General features: G+C 44.0%; 1 protein-coding gene across 2 annotated transcripts in view; it reads left to right on the plus strand.

Annotated features, from left to right (window-relative positions):
• The first annotated feature begins 458 nt into the window (after positions 1–458).
• Positions 459–20,905, plus strand: part of RASGEF1C (RasGEF domain family member 1C) — an 89,753-nt gene continuing 69,306 nt past the window's right edge. Inside the window, exons 1-2 of one of the 2 annotated variants that reach the window (XM_036917837.2) lie at positions 490–615; positions 8,854–8,932. The gene's annotated coding sequence lies outside the window, so the exon portion shown is untranslated. Of the gene's footprint in view, positions 616–8,853; positions 8,933–20,905 lie in introns of both variants that reach the window. The other variant, XM_036917838.2, reaches the window with a different exon arrangement.

A 20,905-nucleotide genomic window follows, 5' to 3' on the forward strand; every position in this document is an offset into this window, starting at 1 on the left:
GCAGTCTTCCCTGTCCCCCTGAAGCCCACCCGTGCCCACAGGACTCAGGACACACACCACTGCTGGGTGGCCGCTGCAGGAGAGCCCAGAGGAGTGACCAGGGCCAGCCTTGAAGAAAGGGGGTGAACTGGGTCCTAGGGCTCCAGGGCTTTCCCAGGTGAGGGAGACGGTAGGGTGCAGAGTCCGGCAGCAGCCACGCTGAGGGGGACAGCGTGCAATGCTCCTAGTGGGTCCCAGCTACCTGGGTGGGAGGCGAGCTGCAGCGGAGGGCCCGGAACGCAGGCCTGGAAGTATGGCCTTGACCCAGAGGACGGTGTGCAGAGCCACGCCGGGTGTGCGAAGCCGCGGGAGCAGAGCAGGGACTGAGCCGCGCAGCGGGGGTGCCCACGGCCCCACCCGCGCCCGCCCGCGCTCCTCCGTGAGGCCGCGAGGGGGCGCCGCGCCGCGCCGCGCCGGGAACGACCTCCAGCGCACAGCGGGCTGCGCCTGGGAGCGGCGCCGGCAACGGGCGGCGGGCGGCGGGCAGCGCCCCAGGTCGGCGGCCCCGCGGCTCGCAGCCGGCGCGGCAGGGGCTGCCCACGGGCCGGGCCCGGGGTCCGGGCGCGCCGGGAGCCGGTGAGTGGGGGCGCGGCCGGGCGGGACGAGGGCGCTGCGGCCAAGGGCGCGAGGCTGCGGGCTCTGGGGAGGGGCTGCAGGCGGCGGCGGCGGGGCGGGGTATTTGGTGCGGGGTAGTTGGTGCGGGGCAGGCGCGCCGCGGAGGTGCAGGCGGCGAGCCGGCGGGGACGGCGGGCGTCCGGGCAGCTGCGCGGGGACGCGCGGGCCTGACCCCGGGCACAGGTGCGCGCGCGGGTGGCCCTGTGCGCTGCCGGCGGGCCCGGGAGGCGCGGCCGCCGGGTGGGCTGCGGGGCAGGTGGACGCGGGAGGAGGCTGCGGGGTGCATGCGCCAGGGCAGTGGCGGGGAGGAGACCCGCGGGGGACACACCCCCGGGCGCCCGCCGCGCCCCGAGGCCGGCTGTGCAGCGCGCCCCTCGCCACCCCACTCTGGGTCTTCAGCCGCTCAGGCGGCAGGAAGAGTCCAGCCGAGACCCAAGCACCCCCCACCGCCTGCACTGGGCCTCAGCTTCCCGGTCTCTGAAATGGGAGTAGCAAGGCGGCCCCGCCGGGTGCTTGGGAAGAAGGGGAAGAGCCTTGATCCTGAGAAGAGGGTGTTGTCTCTGAAGCTGGGTGGGATTGAGGAGAGGGTCAGTGAGAGCCATCGGAGAGCCTGCGGGGTCAGCCGGGGCCTCTGGGTGTGTCCCTCACGGAGTGACGGCGGGCAGGGGCCGGAGACCCCTAGTCCACTCCTCCCTGTGCTCAGGTGGGCGTCCTGGAGGGGAGAGGCGCGGGCACGCTCCTGTCCCTGCCCCATGCTCGGCGTGCGGCGGCAGCTTGGGGGGTAAGGGGCTCCCCCCAGCCCCACCCTCTGGCCCCCGGTCGCTGAGGCAGATGTTCTGAGCTTCTGGAGCTGCGTCGTGCCTTGGGGAAGTGCACCGGCCCAGCAGGTGCTGTGTCCCCATCTTAAGGTTGGTGTACTTAGGCTTAGTGGGTGACAGGACCTGTCAAGGTCTCAGGACAGGGAAGCGGCAAAGCTGGGGTTCTAACCCCAGTGCAACTCGCTCCAAAAGCGTACTCCGGCTGCTATGCCAGGCGACCAGGGCAGGCCTACGGTTGCCCACTCCCTCGGGGAGAGAGTTCACTGGGCGCCTACTGCGAGCGATCTGCTCCCCGCCCAGTAAGTGCTTACAAACCGGTGTGGGACAGAGAAGCTGAACAAGTAATCAGAGGAAAAGCCGAAGTTCTTGCAGAGGATAAGAGGACTAGGAGGAAAATAAGACGGGGTAGTTGGGGTGGAAGAAGACTGGGTGGGGGTAAGAGCCTCAGCCTGGTGAGGGAGGGTGTCCCAGAGCAGTGACCCTCTCAGGCTGTGATGTAAATGGAAGAGCAGAGCCAAGGTTAAGGTCTGAGGGAATGGCAGGTGCAAAGGCCCTGAGGCAAGCTGGGGACGGGTAGGAGGAGCTGGTCAGAGCCAGTGAGGGGAGCTGGGTTTTCCTCTAAGCACAGTGGGCAGCCCCCAGAGGGTTCACAGTTTGAGTATGGTAAGGATGCCCCTGAGGGAGGTGGGGAGGATGGGGGGCAGGAGAGGGAGTGAGGAGGAGGCGGCTGGAGTCTGCCAGGGATTTTTGAGCACTCGGGGTCTCCTTCGAGGGACCAGCTGTGGTGGACAGGGAGCCTGGATTGGGCTCAAGCACTGCCCTGTGTCCTGCAGCCTCCTGGTGCCTGGCTGCCAATCTCCCACTTCCTGTGCTCAGCAGCAAGGAGGCGCCTGCGGGGAGTTCACAGAAACAGGCAGCATTCCACTGGGTGGTTGGACTGGGTGTTCAGTGAGTTTTTCATCCTTTTGACATGTCCCCATAAGTCTTTGAGCATTGTCCAGCTCTCACCTGTACTTTGACCCAGACCTAGAGTCAACCTTTTCTCCAAGAAGCCTTGGCACCTTTTAGCCAGGAGTGGGTTTTAGAAACCAGTACTGGCCATTAGATGTGCTCATTGCCACTTGGCATCATTGCTTCTAGGCCTTCTCAGTGGACTGAGTCAAGAAATCTTTTTTTTGAACTAAATATTTATATTATCATCTCCCTTCTCCAACAGTAAGAACTGGTTCCCCCAAAACAACAATATAAGTAGACATTTGCTTGATCCTATAATACACCCAAAATAGTTTCAGAACCACTACATTCAAACCACTGCCAATCAAAACTTACTAGGTCAAGTTCAGGGTTTCTTTGGGAGGCAGTCAGCCTGGTGTGAGTATGTTACCAATTCGATGAAGCATACTGAAGCACACTGTTAGCTTCATCTGTTTCTGTTTGCACATGATTTATTTTTTTGTTTTTTTTTTAGTTTTTATGATATAATTTTATTTTTTGAACCTGTAAAACATTTAATGGTTCCAAGGTGAAAACTATTAAAAAGCTGCACTGAGAAGTCTCAACCCCATCCCTGTGTCTTCCTCCTTGTTCTCACACCAGGGGTATCCATTTGAAATCATTTCTGGTTAATTCTTCCTGCATTTCTTTTGCACAATCCCCTTTATGCATTATCACAAAGTTAGCACACACAGCTCTTTTGCCCCTTGCTTATCTCAATTAAAAATATCTCTTGCCAGTCCAAGGAAATTTTCCTCATTCTTTTTTACAGCTGCATAGTACTCCAATGAGTGGCTGTATCATGGTTTATTCACTTAGTGTCCTATGGATGGACATGTGGCTGTTTCCAGGCCTTTGTTATTAAACACAAGGGAGTAATGGATAACCTCACGTATATGTTGTTTGTATTCGTAGAGGTGTATTTTTAATTCTAAGAAGTAGGAGTGAATACATATTTATTTTGTTAGCTATTCCCAAATTCCCCTCTCCCAAATTTTGCACACCCACCAGCCATGTCTGATAGTGTCTGTTTGCCCCATAGCCTCGCTGCTCTGAGAGCTGGGCAAAAATATTTTGGTGCATATCAATTCATGTTTCTATTAATATGAATGAAATGGGACATCTTTTCATATGTCCATGAGTCATTTGATTATCTTCTTTTGTGAATTGCCTGTCCATATATCATGCCCATTTCCTATAGGTTTTGGATTTTTTTCTTGGATTTAAGTTTGTTTAAAACACCTGTTAAGAAGATTAATGGTTTATCTTTGTTATATTGCAGATATTTCTCACAGTTTTAAAAAAATTTTTCTATGATGCATTTTGCCATTAAAAGCTTTCCATTTCTATGTGGTTGATGTAATCATTCTTTTCTTTTATAGCATCTAGATTTTGAATCCTAGTTGGAAAGGTTTTTCTCACACCCAGTTATAGTGGAATTTACCCGTGTTTTCTAGGATTTGTTTGGTTTTACACTCAGTTAAAGAATCTTAATCTTTTTCCAAATTTCTGTCCCTCTATCCAACATGCTTTACTTAAGAGGCCATCTTTTCTCTAGTGATCTAAAAAGCACCTGTATTATATACTAGACATCTAAATGCAGCTGGACCTATTTCTGGGCTTTTGAGTCTCTCTTATAGTTCTGTCTCTTCATGTTGTCTCTTCATGTTTGTTTTATCATAAACACAGTGGGAATTATAAAAATATCATTTTGTTTGGGGGGGAGGGGGGAAGGGCCATGAAGACTTTACCCACAACTATTGCAATAGAGGAGCAAGACTGAACTCAACTCCCATTATTGTGCTTGGATATCTGGATACCTGGTGGGGCTAATCCTCCTGCTACTGCTTTTTATTCCAGAGGATTCCTAGCTATTCCAGCATGTTGCTGGTATCTTTTGTTGGGATCATATTAAATTTACGTATTAACTTCAGGATAATTGACATCATTATGAAGCTGAGTCATCTTACCCAAAACCAGGAGTGTCTTTCTATGTGTTCGAGACTACTTTCAGGAGCATTTTGAAGTTTTCCTCACATTTCTTGTTAAGTTTATTCATGAGCACTTTGCCTTGTTTTTTGCTATTATAATTGTTTTTTTCTTCTATTATATCTTATAACTAGTTTTTGTTTGTGTGTTTGTTGTTTTATACCTATCTGCCTCACTAAATCTATTTTGTTTTATCACTTGATTCTTTTAGATAGTTCAGGTATTCTGTCATCTGCAAAATGAAATAGTTTTATTTCTTCCTGATTTTTAGCATCTAGTTGCTTCTTATTATCTAATTAAGTTGGGTAAATACCTCCAATTCAATATTAAATATTGGATATTATTGCTATCCTTACCTTGCTCCTGACCTTAGCAAAAATGCCTCTAGTTCTTCTCCCATTAAGAAAGACGTTAACTTTAGGATGGGGAGATACACACACACACACACACACACACACACACACACACGCACACACACACATGCACACACACATATACATATAGTTAAGGGAGTATCCACTAATTTCTATTTTATTTGGCAGTTTTTTAAAATTAGGAATGAGTATTGATTTTTGTTGAAGACATAGAGGGAGATAATTATATGTTATTTCTCCTTAGTTCTCTAATAAGATGAATCATATTAATGGATTTCTTAATATCAGGTCCAAAGTGAGGGTGAGGCAATCAATGAGGCTTATTAATGTGAACATTAAGCCATCCTTGCATTCCTGAAATAGAAACCACCTGGGCATTGTATACATTTTAATATGGTTGTATTAGCTATCTACTGCTGTGTAACAAGTTATCATAAACAGAGTGGCTTAAAACAACACACATTTATTATCTCTTAGTTTCTGTGGGTCTCAAGTCTGGGAATGGCTTAGCTGGGTCCTTGCTGGTGTTTGTAGGACTGGGTCCTCCTCTAGAGCCTCAGCTTGGAATGGGTTCCCTTTCCACTCAGTGGTTATTGGCAGCACTCAGTGCTCTGTGGTTGTAGGACTGAGATCTGAAGTGTTTTGCTGGTGGCTGGTTGGAATCTGCCCTCAGCTTCTGGAGGCCACCTGCAGTTCCTAGGAAACACCTGTAATTTCTTGCCATGTGGGCTTCCTCAACATGGACTTTTGCTCCATAAGGCCAGCAAAGAGCATCCAGAGTAAATCTGCTGCATGGAGTCTCACATAACAGAATCATGGGAGTAACAGCCCACCACCGTTGCCATGCTCTTCTGATAGAGGAAAGTCAAGGGTTCCATCCACATTCAAGGGAATGGATATCAGGAGAAAGGGATCATTAGTGCCCTAGAGTCTGTCCACCAAATTGGTGTTGTATTCTGTTTGCTAATATTTATTTTTGCTAAATTTTCCCCAGCCAGCCCTTGGTTTGAAAAAGTTTAGCTTCTGATGGATTTTTCAAGAAGGCTCCTGACTACAGCTTTCCCTGATTTCTTTCATGTTGAAATTGTATACCCTTAATATCTGAAGGATAGCTTGGCTGGTTATAAAATACTAACTCATGCTTTCTTTCCTTGAATGTGTTAAATGTTGTGCTGGGTTGCATTGCTTAAGTGTTGTCATGAAGTCTGATACAAACATGTGTTTCTTCCCTTTATGAGGGACTTGATCAATTTTCCTGGAGCTCAAAAGGACCTTTTTATTCTTTACCTTTAAGGTCTAATCATTTTACTAGGAAGTATCTGGGAGTTAACTATTCAGTATCAATTTCCTCAGGTACATGGGTGGCCCTTTGAATATGCAGACTCAAGTCTTATTTCCAGAAAGTATTTTTGGATAAATTTTAAATGTTTTCCTCCCAATATTATGTCTATATGCTAGATCTTTTTTGCCTACCTTATAAGTCTATCACTTTCTCTGTGATACTCTTTAGTATTGTCTTTATTTCATTTTGTTTTGTGGTTTTCATTCATTTCCTCAATGAGCACTATGCAACTTCCAGTCAAGTTTATTTTCCCTGAGCAGGCTTCTAACTTAGTGTTCATCTCTGAAATGATTTTGTCTTTTTCATGTTCTTTCTTGAGTTTAAACAACTCCAGTTTCATGTTATCTGTGGGTTTTTGGTTTGTTTTTTTGCATGTGTCTGTTTCTGTTCTGAGTTTTCAAGTTTGTACTTGAGGTGTTTTTTCTCATGTCTCAGAATGCTTTCTTCAGGCAATGCAAATTGGGCTGGTGTGTTACTTTGTTCCTCTGTACAGTGGTTTTGAGAATGACTCAGCCTCATATTGGCTTTATGTGGATACAGTCTATTACCTTCTGTTATCTAAGACACGTCTTTATGTTTGTGGGGACTAGTAATACTAGACAAAAGCAGGCAGGAGTTGGGGATATGGGTAACGTCAGGTTTCTTAGTTCAAGAGTGCCCTCTTCTGTTAGTTGAGAGAAGTGCAGCCTCCTTACTTGGATACTCTTGGGAATGGTTATGTGTCTTCTAAGTTTACATTCACTTTGTTACTATGAATCCTGGGATTCAGGCTACTTCTTATTCAATTACCACCATCCCTCTAACGGCCTCCACTTCTGAGCCATGTGCCCCAGATGCCAGGCCTTTCTGAGCCAGCCGCCCCTGGCCCGCATGCTTTCCGGCCCTTTCAATTCCCAGGAGTCCTGTGCTCCGGCTCCCCTGGTCTCAGACCTGCTCTCAGAATTTCCCCACGCGGGTGGGACTTTCTCCTTACGGTGCTAGTTTGTCCAGGTTCTTGGCTCCACCTGCCCGCCCCTTGTCCCCGGGCTCTGCTGACCCTGCTGTGCCGGGGGCCGTGGGGAAGGCCCTGTTGTCTCCTTCAGTTTCCGTGCTCCGGGCCTGGTCTGGGTTGTTTCACTCGTTCTCAGTCGAGCTCTCTGGGGAGGTTTGCGTTTAGGCGGCAAACGTAGGGCCTCATAGGGCCTGGACATGTCCCCAAACGTTGTACCTGGAAAGCGCCGTACAGACTGGTTTGCTCTTCGCCTAAACCCACCACTCGTCAACATCCCGCAGTGGGTGCTTCCCTTCTGCTGAGCATCTAGGAGTCAGTTGCCAGAATCATGCCCTCCCCCTAGTAAGCCAGCATCTCCCTGGATCAAGGACATCCTGCAAAACCTCCATTCATGTTCCACGCTCAGGAAACTCATCAACGCAAAAGCTTTCCTCATACACAGTCCTAGTCCACGTGGGCCAGCTGCCCCAGCCATCTCCTTTGGGCCTTACTTTTACATCAGTGAGCCAATCAGTGATCCAGCATTGCACAGGGTTGATGTATTCATGAGTCTTTTTTTTTTTTTTTTTTTAGGAGAGCAAGGCAGAGGCTTTTATTTAGATATAAAGCAAAAGGACAGCGCTCCTGGCTCAGGCCAGGAGGGGACAAGAGAGTCCCCCATGAGAGTCTTAATCTACACAGTCCCTCCACGGTTTTTGTTCATCCTGGCAATGTTTTGAAGGCTCATATCCATTTTCTCCCATAACCTGGAATTGTTGGGTGATTTCCTCAAAACTCAATTCAGGCTAAGTGTTTTGGTCTGAAGTTGTTTTAAAATTACAGACCGTGCTGCGTGTCCAGGAGGAGAGCCCAGCACCGCCCCCTGCCCATGCTGTGCGCTTCTGGGGGCAGGCATCTGCCAGCCTCGGGTGGGGAGCAGGTGCTGGGAGGAGAGACGGGGGGCCCTGGGGCTGAAGCCTCTGCCAGGGTGTCTGTGGTACCTTTGGGCTCCAACCTCAGTTTCCCTTCCCACCCTTCAGGCATCCCTCCTGGTCCCCTTGCTGTCACTGTCACTCTGCCCTCCAAGGGGGCCACGTCCTACTGTGCAGCCTCTGGGTCTGGCCCTGAGCACCCAGCTGTGCCTCTGGGGCTTCCCTCTCAGCAGAGAAGCCCACCATGCCTGTTGCATGCAAGCCCCCCCACAAGATTCCTCAGGGAACCAGAGTCACCCCAGAGTCACCCCAGGTCACTGAGGCTGGGAGCCCCGGCTTCCTCACCGGGTGGCAGCTCTGAGGCCCCCAGGATCACTCTGAGTTTCAGCCACCAAATGGGACCCGTGTCTGGTGCACAGTACGTGTGCTCCTTCCCTTCCTGGGGACCCAGCGTATGTCCCTCACATTCGGTGCTGATAACAAGAGCAGTTCCTGACCCTCCTTTGCCCGGCAGAGCTCCCAGGGGCCCCCGCCTGCAGAAAGGAGCCCTCTCCTGCCTGTCACGTCTACCTCCATAGGTTCCTTAGAGCCTGGCTCCCCGGGCACTGCCACCAAGCACACCCCAAACTACCAAGCCTTGGAAACCTGCCCAGGAAGAGTCCTAGGGTCTCACCTGTGAAAAGCCCGTGATTTGGAGTGTGGCAGCTCAGTTTTATTATTTTTGAGTAAAGCTAACACAGGCTCCAGTGTTGCCAGTTAAAGGCCTTTCTCTCCTCACTAGAGATCATCCTAATCAGTGAATTCCTGCTTCGCTGCCACCGATCTCACCCAGGGCCAGGAGCACAGCCTCTTGGAATCAGGTAAATATTGCCCCTGCAGAGTCAATATTTACTTGACCCATTTGGTCAGTAAATTGTTCATTTGTTTGTTTTTAAATCCAGACAGCATTCAAAAGTGCCAGTCTGGCTAAATAATAATTATAATAAAGTGACCACTTCTCTCTTTGATGGTTCAGCCCCCGCATGGGGCCAGCACCTGTGCATCTGTGATCTTAGGTAATTCTCACAGCAGCTTCCATCTACGTTATAAATGAGAAAAAGAAAACAGAGGTTCAGGGGCATAAGGGGACTTCATAGAGTCACTCAGCCAGCGTGGGGCTTGGAGCTCCATCTGTGCTGTTTGTAGTCTGATACGTTTAAGGGCCGGGCTATTTTTAGAGGCATGGCCTGCCCTCTCCTGTCTTTGTGGGGCCTCCACTCTGCTCAGCTGTGCATCTGTCCATCCATCTGATCACCAGGAGTCATGCTAGAAGCAGTTGTCCATTTCAGGCCTGAGCTGGGCTCAGCCAGGAGCCTCTCTGAGTGCTTACTGTTACCAGTTGCTCATAAACATTATCTCATGAGAATGGAAATGAATAAAACAAGAAACAAAATAATCAAGAAAAAACCCTTTGAAAAGAATAAAATGAAATTCCTGGTGAGGCTGACTAGGAGAAAACACAAGTTACCAATATCCTACACATACTAAAAGGATAACAAGGGATGTTTATGAAGAATTTTAAACAAATACATCTGGTAAAATGGACAAATGTCATGACATAACTTACCAGAATTGACACAAGAAGAAACAGAAAATCTGAACAATGGTATTTCTGGTAAAAAAATTGAATTTATAATGAGAAACTTGCCCAGAAAGAAAATGCTGGACCCACGTGGCTTTCCTGGTGAATTCTATCAAACATGTGAGGAGGAGACACCCTTGCACACTCATTCCATCAGCAAACATGAACATGTGTGAAAATGACAAATGCTGGGCATGATAGGGGTCAACAGGAACCCTTCTAATCCATGCCTGGGGGTGTAAATTGGAACAACTAGTTTGCAAAACAATCGAGAATTATGTGGTCAAGTTGAATATTTGCAGCGTATCCTTTGCAGGTCCCCAGAGAACCATGTGTGCATGTGCACCCAGGGCCCTGCTCTAGGTGGGCTCCAGAGCCCCCCGGGAATCAGCCTAAGTTGCACTGGCAGGAAACCAGAAAGAGAAATTGTGGGACATGCACACAGTGGGCCATCAGGAAGCAGACGCTTAGGAACATCATGTTAAGTGAAAAAAATCACAGGGCACTGTATACAGAATGATACTATTTTTGTATAAATCTTAAAAGCAAGCAAAGTATACAATATGTTGTTTCGGGACACATTGCTGAGATAAAATTCTTTTTTCTTCTAATATCTAGTGTTTTAGCAGCTTTCAAATGTACAATACAGTATTATCAACTACAGTCACCATGCTGCACGTTCCAACCCCAGGACTTGTTTACTATATAGCTGGAACTTTGTCCTTTTTGACCCCCTTCACCCATTTCACCCACCCTGGCCCCCACCTCTGGCAACCACCAGTCTGTCCTCTGTATCTGTGAGCTCTATGTGTTTGTTTTGTTTTTTTTTTTCATTACTGGATAGTATTCCTGTGTGTGTGTGTGTGTGTGTGTGTGTGTGTGTGTGTAATTTTATTTATGCACTCATCTCTTCATGACCCTTAGGTTGCTTCCAGGTCTTGGCTACTGTGAATAATACTTCAGTGAACATGGGGGTACAGATATCTTTTCAAATTAGTGTTTTTGTTTCCTTCAGATAAATAGCCAGAAGTGATATTTCTGGATCATATGGTATTTCTGTTTTCAATTTTTTGAGAAACGTCCATACTGTTTCCACAGTAGCTGCACCAATTCACATTCCCACCAACAGTGTAGGAGGGCTCCTACATCCTTGCCAAGGATGTGTCTTGTTCTTTGTCTTTTGGATGGTGGCCATTCTGACTGGTGTGAGGTGATATCTCATTGTGGTTTTGATTTGCATTTCCCTGATGATTAGCAATGGGGAGCGTCTTTTCTCTCATGTGCCTGTTGGCTGTCTGTATGTCTTCTTTGGAAAAATGTCTATTCAGATCCTTTGTCCATTTTTTAATCACATTGTTTTTGGTATTGTTGTATGAGTTTGATACATTTTTATAATGAATTCTTTTTAAATTCCAGATAGTGGGAATGATGAGAGTGGGGTGGGTAGGGAGGATGGCACAGGTGAAAAAGGAAAGATCCCCAGCTGCACTGGGTGGAAGACCTCCAGGCTTCTAATTTGTTACAATGCTTCATAACTCATGTGTTACAGGTAACCTTTTTAGGGAACAAACATTCCTTAGCAAATTCCTTTCAGTGAATGCTAACATGTTAAAAGGACTCCTGCTATTTTCATCCCATAGTCCTCCTGTTGAACTATACCCTGGGGACACATTTCCCACTGGGGAGACCACATGGCCACCAAAGTACCTCTCTGTGGTGAGCCCTGGCACGGGGCTGGAGTGTCCCCAAGGACACGCCTGGGTGGGGAAGGGCCGCAGTCGGAGGCTCCCCGAAGGATAGGTCATGCTGCTCTGGAAGGTCAAACAAGAGTCAGGCAAAAAGTGGGTGGTCAGCAAGGAGGAGAGGCAGGAGCAAGAGCCCAGGCCCCCAGCACAAGAGACCCCAGCAGCTCAGTGCCTGCTCTCTTGTGCCCCAGCTGTGGGTGGCTCACGGACAGATCCTGGGCCGCTATCCCCGCCACCTGCACACAGGCTGGAAGCGAGGTGTGGGAGACGCAGGAGGGCTCCGGGCTTTCTTAGTCAGCTGTTTCCTGGGTTCATGTCCTGACCACCCCAGGGACCCCCAGCTCAGTGGTTCTGACACACCCCTTCAGAACAAAGGTAGAGTACTGGGTTGTTTGTGTGAACGCGAGCAAGGGGGATTGTGGAAAGGGTTACAGACCCTGAGACAACAGAGTGTATGACAGCTGCTCCCTGGATGTGAATTGCAGGCAGGCCCCCAGTGGCCTGCGGTTTGAAAACAGATGTTTCTGCGTGAACGCAGCCAAATTATATTAGCACTTTGGATGATGAAAAGGGTTTTAAGTGTCTGCATGTTGCAGTTCTGAAATGTTTGCCAGGAAGGGAAAATGTCCTTATATTTTGCAAATAGGGAGTGAAAGGAGGAAGGACAAATTAATCTATTGTACTGTAACCAGTTTCATGAGTGGAGTCGGTGACAGATGTATCTGGCATATAATAAACGTGACCAGCAGTGTTACCACTCATCTTAATGAGGAAGCCCTGTGTCCCTTCCTGCTGCCATATTCATCCCCCGCTCAGACAGGGAGGGCAGCCCAAGGTCACAGGACGCCAGGCCCTGTGGAGTTTAGGGAGAAAGTCGCAGATTTTCCTCTTTTTTAAAAAAAAAAATTCTAATGGAAAATTTCAAAAATGTGAACATATAAAAATAAAAATAGGATGAACACAGACCACCATCATAGACCTGTCTCCCAGCTTCTAGGCTATCCGCTCACAGCCCACCCCCCTTTATCTGTGCTCCCACCCTGCCAGGGTCTTACGTAAATCCGGGATACCCTGTCATGACCCTGATATGTTGAATCTCTGAACTTCTAGGGGTGTTATTTGTGTGAGCACCATGGTACTGATACACCTAATGAAATTAATGATTTCTTACTATTGTCTAGTACCCAGCCCATAACCAGATGCCCCCATTACTTCAAAAATTTCTTTTTATAGTTGGTTCATTTGAATCAGGATCTAAACAAGTTCCGCACACTGCATTCAATTTTATAACTCTAGGCCTCTTTTATTCTATACTGGTCCTTCTTCTCGTTTGTTTTGTTCTGTTTTGTGGTCTTTATTCCAGATTGGTGAGAGAAATAGGGACATATTTGCCTGTAGAGTGCCCCAGGTTCTGGATTTGGCTGTTTGTTCCCTTCTGGTGTCATTGAACTTGGTGGTCTATCCCCCATCCTTCCCTGGCTGGCAGTTTGATCTAGAGCAGCTCTGTCCAGGAGAAATATCATGGGACAGTGTGAGTAATTCGAAATTTCCTTGTAGCCCAGACATATTAAAAAAGGTGAAATTAAGATTAGTATATTTTACTTAACCCAATTGACTCAAAATAGTATCATTCCAACCTGTAATCAATGTAAAAGTTACCAAGGATCTATTTTACATTCTTTTTTTCATACTGTTTTCAAAATCAGATGTGCATTTTGTGCTTACAGCACATCTCAGTTTGAATGTTAAATATTCACCAGAAATAATTGATCTGTATTGAAATTTTCATAAAAATTACAGTTGAAAAGTTGAAAAACATACTCAAATTTATTTTCCAATAACTGCATCAAGTATCAGGTTTTATCAACTTCCTTTTCAAATATCTGCCTCATTGATATACAGTAAACACTCATGACATATGTAAACACTTACAAAACCATCACCACAATCAAAATAATAAATCTATCCAGCTACTTTCACTCAGCACAATTATTTTAAAGCATATCCACATTGTGTGTAAAGCTTCAACAGCTTCTTCCCCTCACTGCTGAGCAGGAGTCCTGTTGTATGGACATACCATAATTTGTTTGTGATGGCCCCCAGGATTCCTGCCTCCATTGCACATGTGCTGGATAATGCTCTCCCATTGAGTGTGAGAGGGACTTCCAAATATGATGAGATTTTAGGTTATTAGTTTACATTATATGGAAGGAGGGATTTTGAAGATGTTATTAAGGTGACTGGGCAGTTGACTTAGTTAATGAAAAGGGAGATTATTCTGGGTGGGCCTGACCAAATCAGGTGAACCCTAATGGAGGGACTGGATCTTTCCTGAAATCAGATTTGAAGCCTGAGAAATATTCTCTTGGTCTTAAAGAAGCAAATTTCCATGATGTTTGGGAGATGGGTGGTCTCTTTGAGCTGAGGGCTTCACCCTACAGCTGCAAGGAACAGACTTCTGCCAAGCACTGAGGTTGGAAAAGGATCCCGAGGTTCAGATGAGGAGGCGGTCACTACTGACACCCTGATTTCATCCTGGTGAGTCCCTGAGGAGAGGAGCTCACCCAAATATTCCAGAATCCTGACTCACAGAAACTGGGAGATAATAAGTTTATGTTTATTTAGGTTTATGGCAATTATAAACTAAGTTTGGGGTATTTGTTACACAGCAATAAAAAACTAGTATGTCCATTGCACCTGCTGGTGGACATTTGGGTTGTTTATGCTTTGGGCCTATTATAAATAAAGCTGGTGTGAAAATTTTCATGCAAGTCTTTGTGTGGATATGTGCTTTCACTTTTGTGGGAGAAATACCTTGGAGTGGATTGGCAAAGTAATATGGTAAGTTCATGTTTAGCTTTTTGAGAAACTGCCAGATTTTTTCCCAAAGTGGTTGAGCTATTATACATTCCCACTAGCAATGTATGGAAGCACCACTTGCCCTGCATCCTTGCTGTATTTAGTATCATCAGTCTTCAATTTTAGCCATTCAGGTAGGTGTATACTACCTGTATACTGGTATCTCATTGGGGTTTCAATTTTCATTTCCTGAATGGCTAATGATACTGGACATCTTTTCTTGTGCCTGTTTGCCATCTGTGTAACTTTTCTGATGAAATGTCTATTCAAATATTTTGCACATTTTTAATCAGGTTTGTTTTCTTGTTGTTTCTTGAGAGCTCTTTATATATTTTGGATGCATGTTCTTTATCAGTGATTTATTTTCTCCTTGCTATGTGGCTATCATTTTGTTCTTTTTTTCATAGTGTTTTTTGAAGAGCAGACATTCTTAATTTTGAGGAAGTCCACTTAACCAATTTTTTTCTCTTTGATCATGTTTGCTGTTTAAGGAACTTTTACCTCTCCCCAAGGTTACAGAGATTTCCTCCCATGTTTTCTTCTAAAAATTTTAGAGCTATAGGTATTACTATTAATCAGTGATCCACTTTGAGTATATTTTTGCCTACAGTGGGAAGAATGGACCCATATCAAATTTTGTAATTCAATAATCAGTGGTTCCAACACCATTTGTTGAAATGGCCATCTTTCTCAACTGAATTGTATTTGTATTTTCTTTAAAAAAATCAACTGAGGACTCTCTTGTCCCCTCCTGGCATGAGCCGGGAGCTCTGTCCTTTCACTGTATCTCTAAATAAAAGCCTGTACCCCGTACCCTGCTCTCCTACCTTGAGTGTTTGTGAAGCTCATTCTTCGGCTCTGTGAACAAGAACCCCGGCATCATCTTTGGGGGCTCATCCGGGATAACTTTGGAGGCTGTCCTGGCCTCAGTGAGGCAGGGGGTGTTCCTGACTCCCTTCTAACTTCATCAATTTGATGGAATCTGATGCTCACCACCGCAAGATGGGAGCATCCTCTTCAAGGCTAAAGCCAGACACGCCTCTGGCATGCATTCTGAGGAACTGGGAGCAATTTTGATCCCCAGACCCTGAAAAGGAAAAAGTACTTTATCTTTTGCACACAAGCCTGGCCTCAATGCAAACTCTCTGATGGAGAGGCTTGGCCCCTGAGAGAAATATGCAACATAATAATGTTATACAGCTAAATTTATTTTAATGCAAGAAAGAAAATAGTCAAAAGTCCCGTGAACTACTACAATATGGAACTAGTTTTGTAAATTATTTTGGTAGAAATCTATTCTACTTATTGGGTTCATTATCTTAAAAAATTGAGAGGTTTTTAAACTAGACTCCCTGAAACAGAAGAAATGTATCTTCTGCAATACAGCCTGGCTTTAAACGACGAGCTAGAACTGTGATTGAATTTCATTTCCAGCCACCTGGAGAGACACACAGTCCCTATCAGTTCAGAGCCTTCATCGGCCCTGTTAGTCTGGGGCTATCTAAACCTTAACCCAGTTATATAAACTGCTTGCCTGTAGAGTGTATTCTTGAAAACTGAGATACTTTTAGTCAAATAAGCTAAAAGGAAAGGCATAAGATATCAGTCACTCAAGTCTCTGTGTCAGTCTGTCTGTGTATATGTTCTTTTTATGAAGAGTGTTGCTAACTGTAGTCATTATGTATCAGTCTGTATGTTTTTGTGTCTAAGCTTGTAGATGAAAGATTTTTCTAACTACAGATGATATTAATGGAATTGATTTAAAGATAAGTGCTTGTGAAAATTGGGCATTCTAAAACTTCCAGAGAATTCTAATGGAAAATATTAAGCATTAATGCTAATTTAAGTTGAACTGAAACAGACGTGTCCTTATAGTTATCAGTTGCCTAAGTTTACCTAAAGTCATTTAAGTTGATGTTACCTGCTAAATCTTTCAAGAACAAAATGCTTAGAGGCTTGACTTTGTCTAATATTCAGTAAAGGTTTTGTAAGTATTCTAGCATAGTTGTTAAGAATGAGTAAACTAAATGTAGCAAGTGAACTTAATAATTGTGTGTTACAGTGTGTATACCTACCTACAGCCTGAGAATCTTTGTGGTAACCTAAAATCTTAAAGTTTTGCTAAGTTAAGAAGATATACTTTGTGCTTAGTGAGAGATTGTGCTGTATAGCTCATGGTTACAGAATTATACAATGTTCATAAATTTGTCAATCTAAAGAATGCTAGTGTAACAGTTTATAATAGCCTGCTTCTCAGTGTTCACTAAAAATTAAGGTACCTAATGGTTTTAAGTTCTAATTAAAACTACTTAAAGTAATAAAGAAAACATTTCTGCATGCTAAAGAATGTGTCTTTTGATAATAGAAAGTAACTTTGTTCTAAAGTACAGCTGTTTATTTAGAGAGAGAACTCTAAATATAAGAAGAAGGTTGTAGAAAGTTTTGGAAGAATTTAATATGATCATGCTATATAAAATTAAAGCAAATGAGTCTCAGTATCAAGTACACAGCAAAATTAGAATTTTGTTTTCAGTTCAAAGGACAATGTTTTAACTGTTAGTCTGCTCTTAATATTGAAAGATTGCAAAGGGTTCTCTGTTCTATCAAAGCAGTTTCTCATGCTTAAAGTCTCAGTAATTTGTCGGAGTATTTAAGAAAATGAGATCTTAATATTAAAAGGACTAAAAGGTAAAGTTTGCTAACAACTGTGTAACCTTCTTTATTTGCCTTTGAGGTATTTTGTTGTCATTGTCTGGTTAAATGGATAAGTATTGCTTCATGGCAACCTATAATCCTATTTAAGCAAAGTGCCAAAAAAAAAATCAAATTCAAAAAGGTACTTTACCTCTAGTTAACTCTGATATTTTCCAGAGGGCCCCTGGAACATGTCAGAGGAACTTTTTCTCATTGAAGAAAGTATTTGGCTAATTTGGCTTATTTATCTGATATATTATTACCTGGAAAGCACTGTCAAAGGGAATGATGCTAAACTTTGTTACTGAATGTTTTGTGTTACAGAAATATCCAAATTTCCTTATGTCAACTGTCTTACAGTAAGCTCTCATCAGATCTTTAACCACTGTCATTTGTAAGTCTTTTGTCATTTATAGTCACTGTTTTATTACTCCTAAACTAGTAAAGAACTAGATTTCAGCAGAACAGGTATTGGTTACATAAGATTAAGTAAACTAAAAAAGATGATTTTATGGCTTTCTGTTTCAAATGTTGCTGATAAAGTATTTTAAGCTTTTTCTCTTAAGCTGACTACAGTTTCATGAATGACAATACCTTTATAAGCAGAATTGAAACATTTATCTTTCTACCTGACCCCTCAAGAATTTAAAAGCTTTCAGTATTTTTATATTTCATGGCAGTATGTTTATTTGCATAAGTTCAATAAGAATCTACTTTCCTTGTAAGAGGACCAATTAAAAACACAGGTTATACTACCAAGGCTTTGACTGGAATGTCATACCTGAGAGACACGTGCATAAACTCAGATATGAACAGCTTTAAGGAACTAAGGTTGACTTTATAAAGCCAACAAAGCCCCTTGGAAGAACTGGCCTAGTACCTTGCTTACAGGGTTCCCAGCAGCCTTACCAGGTGAGTAAGGAAGGTCACTACCTGGCAGGTGCAGGAACCTCATGATGTCTTAGGGACCTCGAGAAGAGAGGAATTCACCCAAATGTACAGGTACTGCAGGGAAAACCTGATGGCAAGTCTGGCTTGGCTGTCTGGCCTCAAGAGGCCTTTAAAAGTTCAATCTGAAATTCCTTACAAAAAGTTCCAGCAAAGCATATTTAAAGGAGCCTATGTAATCAATTGCTCTTCTTGCTGCACTTATGCAAATAATAAAGCCAAGTGTTAATTATTTTCTTAGCCTGGTTACTTCTAATAAAAATGAGGGTGATTTTAGAGAAAAGTATTGTTTCAATAATGCAGCCTTATCGATACTAAATCCTAATACTAGTCATTGATACATAAACTAGATCCAGAATTCTAGCTTCTTCAAAATATCTGGCTATGATTCTCTAGATGTTTTAGTTTTCTCCTATCATAGTTAAAGTTTACTATTTCTAGTTCTCATATTCAACCATACATTCTTACTCTCATCAAGTTTGTCCTTCCAGAATGGAAAACCCAACTCCAGATATTGCTACTTAACCTAGTAACACAGTTTGCTCTATCTTGCCTAGAAGCCACAAAACTGCAAATGGAGATAGAACCTGGAATAAAACTGCCCATCTTCAGAGGCCCTTTCAAATGACTGATGGAAACCTAGCTGCACCCCTTACTGCGCCCCCTCTCAGCATGAAGCAGCCAGAGCGGTCATCACCCCCTCTCCCTAGCAGCAGCTAGGGATTCTATCTGTAGAGGGGGGAATGAGACAGGGACAGTGGGTGTAGTCAGAGTAGGGTAAGGGCCTCCCGAGGGGGCAGGGCGGGATATTTGAAGTCAGAACAATGTAACTACATGCAAGGAAACCCCCCCTGCTAAAACTATCTTAGACATTGAGCTCTAGAATCATTCTTCAGTAAAGTCAGTTAATGTTCCCCAGATAAAGAAGAGTAGCACATGTTAATGCTAACCATTTATAATCATGTGTAAGGTTCACTTTAGCATATTAAAAGGCCCAGGCCTATGTGCTGTCTTTCCTCCTTCAGATCTGATGAAGTGATTTAGCAAACTGGGCAACTAATTTCGCAAGTAAGCCCAGGCATAAGCAACACAGTAAAAGGCAGGAAGGATTCCACCTTAAAGATAAGATTGCATTTTAATACCCAAGAAGTTAAGACGTTAGAAATTCTTAACTTACTCTTTAGCAAACAATACCTCAGCCCACCTTGGGGGCTGGAAAGGTGGCCTTGTTTCATATGCCCCCAGACCAAGATGCTGGTATCTCAGAGAGAAATTATCAGAGGAAGTTACTTGTGTTAAGTTAATTCTAAATAGTCAGGGACCAGTTAACAAGTCCACACCCCTAAGTTTTCTTCATGTTCTCGAAAAATCCTCAAGTGTTTATAAAACCCCCTAGACAGCGCACCACTATGGACTCTCCTGTCCCCTCCTGGCATGAGCCGGGAGCTCTATCCTTTCACTGCATCTCTAAATAAAAGCCTGTACCTTGCTCTCCTAAAAAAAAAAAAAAAAAAAAATCAACTGAGCATTACATGTGGCTCTATTTCTGACCCTCTATTGTACTCCGTTGACCTCTTTGCCTATCTTGATTTCAACATCCCACTTTCTTGATTACTGTAGCTTTAAAATAAGTCTTGAAGACAGGAACTGTAATAACTCCTTTTCTCTACCTTTCAAAGTAGGTTTGTGGTAATTCCTTTGCATTCTGCAATAAATGTTAGAACCAGCTTGTCAATCTCTATAAACTATAGATTAATTTAGGAGAACTGACATCCTAACAATATTGAGTTTTCTGGTCCATGAACATTTATTTACATGTTTAATATTTCTCTCCACAGTGTTTTATAATTTTCCATGTAATGCTCTTGCCCATCTTTTTTCCTCAGATTTAGCTTAAGTATTTTGAGTTTTTTAATCTATCATAAACAGTACTTAAAATGTCAATTTTCAATATTTTGTTGCTGGTAAATAGAAATACAGTTGATATTTGTATATCAGGCTTGTATCCTGCCATCTTGCTGAACTCACTAGTTACAGTGCTTTTATGACAGATTTCACAGGATTTTTAACACACATGTCACATTAGTTGCAAAGACAGTTTTCTTTCTTCCTTTACTATCTGGATGCCTTTCTCACTTTACCTGGCCTTTTTGCACGAGGCAGAACCTCCAGAACAGTGTTGAATGACATGATAGGAGTAGACAACCTTATCTTTTCCTGATCTTGGAGGAAAAGCATTCGGTTTTTCACCACTATAATGGAATCTGTAGGTTTCTCATAGATGCCCTTTATCAGGCTGGGTAACTTCCTTTCTGTTCCTAGTTGGCTGAGAGTTGTTAGCAGGAATGATTTGGGATTTTGTCAAATAGGTTTTTGTATCTATGAGATGACCATTTTCTTTTCTTTTTTAAATTATAGTTCATGTACAATCGTATCATCATATCTTGGTTTTAAGTACACAACACAGTGGTTTACCAGTTACCCACATTATTAAATCCTCAACCCCACTAGTCAGCTACTATCTGTCAACATGGGAAGATGTTACAGAATCATTGGCTATATTCTCCATGCTGTACTACCATCCCTGAGACCAACTTATATTATAATTGAGAATTTTTGTGCCCCTTTATCCTCTTTGCCCCCCTAACCCATTCACCCAAACCCTCCCCCATAGTAACCACGAGTCACTTCTTAGTGTCCATAAGTCTACTGCTATTTTGTTCATTTTGTTTTGTTTTGTCTTGTTTTGTTTTTATATTCCACAAATAAGTGAAATCACATGGTATTCATCTTTCTCTGCCTGGCTTATTTCACTTAGCATAATACCTTCTAGGTTCATCCACACTGATACAAATGGCAGGATTTCTTTTTTTATGGCTGAATAATATTCCATTGTGTATATGTACCACCTCTTGTTAATCCATTCATCTATTAATGGACACTTAGGTTGCTTCCATATTTTGGCT

The sequence above is a fragment of the Manis pentadactyla genome, chromosome 13 (genome assembly GCF_030020395.1).
Source record: "Manis pentadactyla isolate mManPen7 chromosome 13, mManPen7.hap1, whole genome shotgun sequence".
NCBI lineage: Eukaryota > Metazoa > Chordata > Mammalia > Pholidota > Manidae > Manis > Manis pentadactyla.